The 8,027-nt window shown below is 45.2% G+C and overlaps 1 protein-coding gene across 3 annotated transcripts in view; it reads right to left on the reverse strand.

Moving 5' to 3' along the window:
* The window catches only part of SNPH (syntaphilin), a 45,251-nt gene extending 39,367 nt beyond the window's left edge, over positions 1 to 5,884 (reverse strand). Inside the window, exons 1-2 of one of the 3 annotated variants that reach the window (XM_081011253.1) lie at positions 5,749 to 5,884; positions 5,397 to 5,549 (exon numbers count right to left, since the gene is read on the reverse strand). The gene's annotated coding sequence lies outside the window, so the exon portion shown is untranslated. The remainder of the gene's footprint in view (positions 1 to 5,396; positions 5,550 to 5,748) is intronic. The other 2 variants (XM_081011254.1, XM_081011255.1) reach the window with 2 other exon arrangements.
* Between the last annotated feature and the right edge of the window lie 2,143 nt (positions 5,885 to 8,027).

Here is an 8,027-nt window from a genome sequence, read left to right on the forward strand (position 1 = left end):
ACTTTGTTGTCACAGAGGACAGAACCAGAACCAATGGATGGAAACTGCTGGGAAGCAGACTTGGGCTTTTTCCGACTGCAAAATCTATTTGACAGGGAACAGGCTGCCTTGGGAGACGTGGTCTCTCATTCACCTCAGGTATTTAAGCAGAGACTCAGTGGCTATAGTTGCACCCTGCATTGCAGATCCTGAATGGGACAGGGGGTTGAACTAAATAACCTCCAAGGTCCCTTCTAACTCTGTAATCCAATGATGCATTAGATTATCCCAGAGTCCAGAATTATGAGAGGGGAAAATTCCACCCACCCCATAGGCTCTTCAGCTATATCCTGAATAAGGTAAAGGTAAAGGGACCCCTGACCGTTAGGTCCAGTCATGGCCGACTCTGGGGTTGCGGCGCTCATCTCGCTTTACTGGCCGAGGGAGCCGGCGTACAGCTTCCGGGTCATGTGGCCAGCATGACTAAGCCGCTTCTGGCGAACCAGAGCAGCGCACGGAAACGCCGTTTACCTTCCTGCTGGAGCGGTACCTATTTATCTACTTGCACTTTGACATGCTTTCGAACTGCTAGGTTGGCAGGAGCAGGGACCGAGCAACGGGAGCTCACCCCATCGCGGGGATTCGAACTGCCGACCTTCCAAACAGCAAGCCCTAGGCTCTGTGGTTTAGACCACAGCGCCACCCGCGTCCCACATATATCCTGAATAGCTTGGGGAAAAACAGGTCGATCCCCTCAGTTTAAGGATGCTAAATTGCTGCTGTTCAAACACAGGATGGCACCCTGAACCCACCCATGGAGTGATAATAACAGAAGCTATTATAATGCCACCAGTGCTCAGACCAGTTCAGACCAGGGAGCAATGGGCCTGAACTGCTAGCAACAGATTTAGGATTAAGAAAAACATCCTAATTATTGTAAGAGATGACCAGTATCAGAGTAATCTGCTTACGCAGGGTGTCAGATCTACTGAAAAATGGTTTCTTCAGATGCTGCTCAAATCTTCTTTTTAAAAAAAGTTTGCTCAGGCATCTCCTAAAACACGTTAGGTCCAAATTCCAATCTTAAAACAGAAGCTAAACTAGGTAAGCTAATTTTATGATTCTATCATATGAAAGATAATGCATCTACTATCAATATAAAACAATACAATTTATGCACAAATCACAAACATCTTATTGTATTTTAAGCTTTAAATGTATTTTTGTACAGGTATGAAATGTCATTATTGTATAGTTTAACAACAGGCATCGTTAAGCACAAAAGTCAAGACATTTCTTGACATTCTATAGTTCTATTTTAAAAAATTAGTGAACAGGGAAATTTAGTTTCAGAATAATTACATCGTACCAGTTCAGCATGTTGTGAATGCAAAGCGGTCCCAAAATCAATCCCTGACATTTCCAGTTAAATATGGGTGTCAGATACCAGGACTGAGCTTTGGAGAATCGCTTCTGTTCAGAATAGACAACACATAGCTAGATAGATCAATGATCTGACTCTATGTAAGAGAGCTGTTATTGGATCAATGACATTTATATAGCCTGTTCTTACTTTATGACATTTCAATAAGGACAGCAATCCAGGTCTATGGTTTTAAGCATGGCCCATTTAAGCTGGCTCAAGCCTGGGCTTTTCCTCTGTGAAGGCCCAACACCAGCTTTCTGTTTTCTTCCTTAGCTGTTGTGCACCAGACTTATTCACAGATGTCAGCTGAAGAGCAGTTCCCTGGACAATTTGAGGGCAGGAAACTGCTTAACAGAAGCCAACATAGCTAATGGAGAGCTCAGAAAGATCCATTCTGGGCCAACTTTTCAACAGGGCCCTTTTAAGAGAAAGGCTGACATCACTGAAGCACCTAATGTGACCACTGTGTCCTCAGATTTCTATTTGGAGGGAATTTTGGACCAGAGTTTGCTTGAAACAGGGGTTTCGGAGTGTGCCACAACTTCTGAGCCACCCACCGTGACAATTATGAAGATCTGATGATGCCAAAGGTCTGGTTGGTTATTTCAAAGCAATATATGAACCCCAACTAGGAGTGACAGCATTGTAGATGGGTGATACACACCTCCAATCTCTTCCCATGCTCTCTTCCTTCCCCTCACAGCTTTTCTACTTCCCTTTCTTCCCTTAAGGCCACCCCTTCCTTCCAATCCTTCAGCTTTTGCCCTCTTCCCTTGATAAGCACTGAGTTTATGTTTCCAACCTTTATGCAATTTCCACTTTGCTTGGTTGAGTGGAAACCATGCAACGTCCCTAGCAGAGACATCACCTTGCCAACAAAGGTCCGTATAGTTAAAGCTCTGGTTTTCCCAACAGTGACGTATGGAAGTGAGAACTGGACCATCAAGAAGGCTGGTCGCCGAAGAATTTATGCTTTTGAATTCTGGTGCTGGAGGAGACTCTTGAGAGTCCCATGGACTGCAAGAAGATCAAACCTATCCATTCTTAAGGAAATCAGCCCTGAGTGCTCACTGGAAGGACAGATCCTGAAGCTGAGGCTCCAATACTTTGGCCACCTCATGAGAAGAGAAGACTCCCTGGAAAAGACCCTGATGTTGGGAAAGATGGAGGGCACAAGGAGAAGGGGACGACAGAGGATGAGATGGTTGGACAGTGTTCTCGAAGCTACCAGCATGAGTTTGACCAAACTGCGGGAAGCAGTGGAAGACAGGAGTGCCTGGCATGCTCTGGTCCATTGGGTAACGAAGAGGCAGACACAACTAAACGACTAAACAACAACAACAGCTCTTGCAGTGTTTCCCATCCTAGCCAAGATCCTGCCATCCCACCATCTCTGTGGAACATTTTAGAAAGTTATTTGCTCCCTGGATGCATGCAGGTCTACATCTTCACCCATCAACCCAGACAATCCATTCCTTTCATTAGTTTTGTTCTGATATTGCACAGCTCTGATGACTTCCAAATAAGGGGAGGTATAAGAGTGTGCTGTGCTATGGGAAGGCATACAGCATTTTTCAAGCTGTCTGCTCCAAAACATAGTCATCATCTAGTGCAGTGGTTCTCAACCTTGGGTCCCCAGATGGTTTTGGCCTACAACTCCCATGATCCCTAGCTCACAGGACAAGTGGTCAGGGATGATGGGAGTTGTAGGCCAAAAGCAACCTTGGGACCCAAGGTTGTGACAGAAGGGGAAACAGACGGGCAGGGCAAGAAGCAAAACCACATGAAGCAAGAGATATGACTCTTACCTTCACACAGCAGACTACACACCAGCCACACAAAGGTTGAATGTCTCTGAATTATCACAGTCCGTTACTGAGGAGGGCACAGAGGAAGGTGGCAAAAGGCATACTTCCAATGGCCAGAGAGAATGGCCTGGGGGGGCTGCATTCAGATCTTGGGCCTTAGGTCCCCCCCCCCCATCTCTGCTGAATTTTTTCTCAGTTACTTCTTTCAGGACGTGTTTGCACAGCTGTTTGGTGCAGCTAACTCACAAATCATAAAAGAGAGGGACAGTATAAGAGCTGAACTACAACATTTCAGGTGTCTTTCAAGCTATCCAGTTTTGTTCCCTGCAAAATTCTAACAGCAGTCAGACAAGTGCTCTGGTCTCTTTAGTAAATTCCATTTATTTTGTGAACTTATGCCATTGCAAAAAAAATAAAAAATAGAATGATTGAAATAAGGAGATGATAGGAACACAGTAATAAATAATAACTGCAGCTGCACCTCCTTCTAGTGAAAACTGAGGCAGGATTTGGGGGTAATGGATTAGGAAGATATGGGAAGTGTAGCACTTCCCATATCGTCTAAATGTAGCACAACTGCACCAATCCTTCTTTGAAAATTTTTTTTATCAGTGATTTAGGACAACTTGAGACCCTGCAAGCAAAGTACAACTCAATAGTTTGTGTTGTGGCCTGCCATGGGACAACCAAACCCCCGTCTTTGCTATCCAAAAAAATAAAGTGAGACCCTGATGTTGGGAAAGATGGAGGGCACAAGGAGAAGGGGACGACAGAGTACGAGATGACTGGATGGTGTTCTCAAAGCTACCAGCATGAGTTTGACCAAACTGTGGGAGGCAGTAGAAGACAGGAGTGCCTGGCGTGCTCTGGTCCAGGGGGTCACGAAGAGTCGGACACGAATAAACGACTAAACAACAAGAAGCGAGCTCCTCTGGGCTAGCCGTAGGTGGCTACTAGGCTGCCTCAAGCTTGGTGCTCCTGTCATATAAAAACTCACCCTTGCTATTGCTATCATAAAACACTGATTTGCTGAAGGGTTTATTCTTTGGCAGATGTGTAGGAAGGGAATCCTCTGTGCACCTGCAATATTAATTACCGGGGTGTTTTAAAGGACCTAGCCTCTTAAGGGAGGTCCAAGGAGAGCTGGTGGCTCAGAGATAACAGGCAGTGGAAAACTGCTGTTTACAGAAGGAAAAATGCCACATTACATGGGAGAAAGGAAGACATACGCCTTTGAAACAAAGGCTAGCACGCTGGCCAGATGAAATTACATTTCCAAACCGAATAATGGGGGTGGGGGAGAGATCCCAGGAGATCAGATATCATAAATCAAGATGCATAATGCTTTGTAGAGATCACAAGTACATCCTTATTCTAGCACTATGGAGCCACAAAATAAAAAAAAGGGGGGGGGAGGAAGCAGAGAGGCATGTTACCTAGTACAGAGCCCTTGATTTGGTACAGGCCCAGGCTGCAAAGGTAAGTCTCTTTTTAGTTCAAGATGGAGAAGCTTGGGGATCTGAGAAAAACCTTCAGGCATGTGCTATTCTATCTTTTTTTAAGGGGGGAAATCTTCCATCAAAAAGAAACAGGATGATTTCGTGAGGGAGGAGTTCTAGCAATGACCTTGAATGGAGGGGGGGACACAGAAACCAAAAAGGCACCACACACCCTGCAGGGCCAGCCCAATTCATGTGTTTCACTGTCACCTCAAAGAGACTGCAACAATGACGATGGAAAACATTTTTATTATTTTTTTAAAAAAAACTACAATAGATTTACACTGTGCTGCGAGAGGTGCCAGGGTCTGTCTGAACAGATGCATTTGCCAACGGGTGTGTCTGATCCAGAGCAGACTCTCCCTACCTGCCCTTAATGGAGGGGGAGGAGAAAAGGGGGAAAGAGGAGAATGACAGACACAGAGAAGCACCTTCCGGCTCAGCCGCTCTCTTTGCAAAGCATCTTCATGGATCAAATTTTTAAGTTTTCAGCAAAAAAGGGGTGGGGGTGGGGAAGGCATGCTCAACCCCTTTCCATGCACAAGAGGTGCACATGTGTGGCGGCTGAATGCCCTAAATTCACAGACTTGCTGCCCATGCCTTGCACATTTGCAAGAACCAACAGCTCCGCACTCCATCCCTCCCAGGAAGGATGCAAAATTTTTCTCTCTCCGTGGTACTTACCCGAGACAGTTCAGTCGTGGGGTGGGGCAGTCGGGGTAATTTCCAAAAGCAAACCTCTTCTTGGTGACACCTTGGGGAGGGGAGGCTGGATGAGGGCGCAGCCCCAATGCGGTACTTGCATGAGGAAGCCAGCTAGCTGGCTGGATCAGCAACCTGCCACCGGCCAAGGAAAATAGAAAACAGGGAGCAGATAAGAGCCAAGCGTTCCAGCTGGATCTTTGGTCCCAAGGAGATTAGATGCCCTTAGATTCCTCCCAGACCCTAAATATGCCCCCTACCCTTTGCAAAAATAAAATAAATAAAAGAGTATCCACAACCAAAGGATAACGTCTGCAACTCCCTGCATCATCACCTGTGCGTATTTCTTCTTCCATGCTTGATGCTCTCCCTTGCAGGGCTTGTGGGAGAGGCGGCTGGGCTGAGCTGTTCTCTCCGGCTGGGGCCGACGGGAGGGGAGGGCGCCTGATCTGCCCAGGCAGCTGCGTACTTTGCGGTTGTCTCCGCACTTCCTCCTTAAAGAGACAGCATCGTGAAAAACCGGCTGGAGGCGCGCAGGGCTGGCTCGGAAGAATTGTCACCAGGTCTTGCTCTTGGGCGCAATCAATCAAGCGAGAGTGCTTTTCCATAACTTCATCTGCATGCCAGGAAAAATTAAAAAAGCTTCACGTGTGTAATTTCTGCAGGTCAAGAGGCTGCTGTTAGAGCCACAATAGCAGAGGCAAATTTAAAGCAATAAACACACAAAACGTAACCGGCTGTACTTTTGAATAAATAAGGTATGCTATTCATTGTATCAATTTGTAGATTTCAACGGAAGTCTCATAAAGTTCAACGAAAAAAGCAGAAGACCCAGTGGATCAGTTCAATCTCTAGTCAATTCATGCATAAGGTCCATACATGTATAAGTTGTCTATTCAAAGAGTCCAATAATCCACATGAAGGGTTACTATCCTGTATGAGACTCTGTGAAAGGATTCTGTGGAACTGTAACAACCCTTAATGTGGATTATTGGACTCTTTGAACAGACAAGTGGAATAGATACTTATACGTGTATGGACCTTATGCATGAACTGACTAGAGAATGAACTGATCCACTGGGTCTTCTGCTTTTTTCGTTGAACTTTATGAGACTTCTGTTGAAATCTACAAATTGATACAATGAATGAAGGTAAAGGGACCCCTGACCGTTAAGTCCAGTCACGGACGACTCTGGGGTTGCGGCGCTCATCTCGCTTTACTGGTCGAGGGAGCCGGCGTACAGCTTCTGGGTCATGTGGCCAGCATGACTAAGCCACTTCTGGCAAACCAGAGCAGCGCACGGAAACGCCTTTTACCTTCCCGCTGGAGTGGTACCTATTTATCTACTTGCACTGGTATGCTTTCGAACTGCTAGGTTGGCAGGAGCAGGGACAGAGCAACGGGAGCTCACCCCGTTGCGGGGATTCGAACCGCCAGCCTTCTGATCAGCAAGTCCTAGGCTCTGTGGTTTAACCCACAGCACCACCCGCATCCCTGATACAATGAATAGTATACCTTATTTATTCAAAAGTACAGCCGGTTACGTTTTGTGTGTTTATTGAGGTTGTTCCACGTAACCATAGGTTTGTTGCTGTTGTTGTTTTGCAAAATTTTAAACAATGGCAACCCTATTCTGGTTTTCTGGACAAGAGTGGTGCCACCACACTTTGTGCAACAACTATAATGCATACAGCAACACCAGAACATCATCAGTGTTTCTCATCGCGAACAACAGACACCACCACATCCTTAAACGCTTGTGTACATGTGCCCTGGGAGCTTTGTCCAATAAGGGCTCAGAAACACACGTGTGCGCACACAGGTTTTTAAACCATCCTTCACAATTCCTGGAAACACTTTTCTGAACACTGGTGTATTTGCACTAACCACAGTTAGTGCACAAAGCACAGAACTTCTGTAAAGTCTGGCAAGCAGATCCTATACAGAGATAGGCTGGCACAAGGCCACTGAAATCAATGGGTTTAGGCATGGTCAACTCTGGCTAGGATTAGGTGGTCGAGCCATATAGAAAAGCCTCTTGACAGGACACATCTTTGAAGATTTCAAAGAGAAAATTCTTCCCTGTGCTCTAAAGAACTTTAAAACCTGCAAGCTATTTTGTCATATTTTGATTGTTCAAACAAATGGATTCAGGAAATTTTAAATTAAATGATCTATTATTTATGTCCCCAAGGGTTGGCTGCCTCAGTGTGCCCTACAGTTTTTATATTAGGTTTATTGCTGCCTCTCATTTGCTAATGAATGCTATTTTATTGTATTTAGTAAGAATATATACATATATATATATATTGCCTCTTGTACACCATCTGGGAATCCTTTGGGATGAAGAGTGATCTACAACTCTCTCTCTCTCAATATATGAGAGAGAGACAAGGGCAGGGCAGGGCAGGGGAATATAACTTTTCCCCACCCTTCCTTTCTCATTTTCTCTGTTAAATGGTTTTAACGTACATGTTAATGTGGCTTTGTTATCATTTAATAGCTGCTCCATTATGCCAGAAAGTCAGGGAGCCATGTAAATGAAATTGATGGTGATATTTATAATGCAATATGTATAAGGCAGAAGGTCAATTATATTTTATTTGCTAAGG

The sequence above is a fragment of the Podarcis pityusensis genome, assembly GCF_964106645.2.
Source record: "Podarcis pityusensis genome assembly, chromosome: 6".
NCBI classification, from domain to species: Eukaryota; Metazoa; Chordata; class Lepidosauria; order Squamata; family Lacertidae; genus Podarcis; species Podarcis pityusensis.